Source organism: Vigna umbellata, chromosome 8 (genome assembly GCF_029865625.1).
Source record: "Vigna umbellata cultivar VRB3 chromosome 8, Vumbellata_1.0, whole genome shotgun sequence".
NCBI lineage: Eukaryota > Viridiplantae > Streptophyta > Magnoliopsida > Fabales > Fabaceae > Vigna > Vigna umbellata.
The window spans coordinates 30,344,076-30,346,056 of NC_142172.1; the positions used below are offsets into that span (position 1 = coordinate 30,344,076).

General features: G+C 33.3%; 1 pseudogene; it reads right to left on the minus strand.

The window, feature by feature from the left end:
* Positions 1-525: 525 nt before the first annotated feature.
* On the minus strand, positions 526-1,628 carry LOC124838348 (ethylene-responsive transcription factor 1B pseudogene; annotated as a pseudogene).
* Between the last annotated feature and the right edge of the window lie 353 nt (positions 1,629-1,981).

Below are 1,981 nucleotides of genomic sequence, written 5' to 3' on the forward strand. Positions count from 1 at the left end.
AAAAAGTAAACTAATAAAGCAAGTAAAAAAATTATTAAAAATTATATGTTGAACGAGTTGGCAAAGATAACGATTTATCTCAATTTTTTAAAATAAAAAGATAAGTAATCTAATTTTAAAATAAAAAGTTAAGTAATCTAATTTTAAAGTAAAACAGTTTTGTTACTGCTCATCTAATTATTGATAAAAGACTGGATTTCATCAATATATTATTATATAGCCAACAAATTTGCCCACGTCAAAAATCTAGTTAGACCAATTCATATTTAATTAATAATATGGCATTTTGAGAGTCAATATGGTTTTAATTTCAGAAGAAAAAAATGTTTTTTTATTCTAATTTTTATAAAAGCTTATTTGGTTTTAATTTTCAATAAACGAAAAAACTTAACTATCATTGATTTCTGATACATTATTTAAAAAAAACTTGTATGGTCATCAAAAATATCTGTGACGTCACGGTAATACGTGATATTTCGATTTTAAATATTGGAAAAATAAAAATATTGTATGGTCGGATGGAGAGAAATGTAAAGATGAATTGTTTGAATAATTTTTTCCTTGATGTCATTTGTTTATACAATTGGACTCTATTTTATTCGCTCTCATTACTTAATGAGGGCATCGGAAAAAGCAAACGATGAGAAGTGGCGAGCGAATCCGAATGCCAACGACAACAAATCTAGTACCAAGTCATGAAAGAATTAACGTTAATTAACGAAATTCAAGAGCAGGATTAACTGACGAACGAAACTAAGACCTAGCTAGAAAAAGACATGATCAGAAGAAGAAGAAGAAGTTAAGCTGAGAAGCTGTTCCAAGTAGTCAGAGCCCAAATCCTCGAGCACCAAGACATTCTGTGAAAGCACATTTCCATGGTGGTGGTCCCTTTTGGGCTTTTTGTTTGTGGCTTTGGATTTTCTTCTCATGGTGTGTTTCTTCTTGAGTGCCAACACTGGTGAGGAACCATCTTCCCATGGCTTGTTGGGCATGTCTTTCAGTGATTCTCTCACAACTTCTTCTGGAAAGTTGAGCACTGCCATGGAACCTCTTGTGGAGAAAGCTGCTTGGTCATAGGCAAGTGCTGCAGCTTCTGCTGTGTCAAATGTGCCTATCCACACTCTAACACCATTTCTTGTGGAGTCTCTTATCTCAGCGGCAAACTTCCCCCATGGCCTTCTCCTCACTCCCCTAAAGGGTCTCTTCTCCTTAGGACCTTGTGCTTCTTTCACCACATGTCCTTCGCTTGCATCACTTAGATTGGAGGACACTTCCACCTGTGACTCACTGCTCACCAAACACCCTGAAGAGTTGGAATCTGATGAGGATGATTCCTTCATCTGTGACTGCTCATTGAAGCTGAAGGGAATATTGGTGTTGTTTTCTTCATTGAAGAGAAAAAACTCCTCCCAATGGAATGTTTCTGCACACACAGAAGAATTTACAAAGGGACTGTTAAGGCTTTCGTACTGGAACATAGATGAATCAAAATCCATGTCTTTGTAAACACCAGATTCTAGCTGTTTTGCTTTTCTTGTGTTTGTTTACAACTTGTTTAGAACAAATGTTTGGGTGCTTGCTTCCTTTATATATTACTCATTGAATACAAGCAAACATAATGACCAAGAGATTCATAGATGATGGATAAATAAATGAAAATTGATAAAAATAAATAAATGAAAATTGTACTATAAAGTCGAAGTTGGAATTATTGGTCAAGGAGGATGTCTTTGGATATCTATTTTTAATGTTATTGAAATTGTACTATTAAAAGATGGACCCGTATATGGTCTAAATATGTATAGAAAGGGTTAATTAAATAACTCCTAAAAGCACCTTCTTTTACATTAACATTGGATTTGGATTAGCCAAACAAAGAATAGGGAGTGGATACAATTTTCAAACTATGTCTATAAAATAGTAATGAAAAATATAAAAAGTAATAATATTTTATTATGTGATTAATATTTTATTAGTGGAA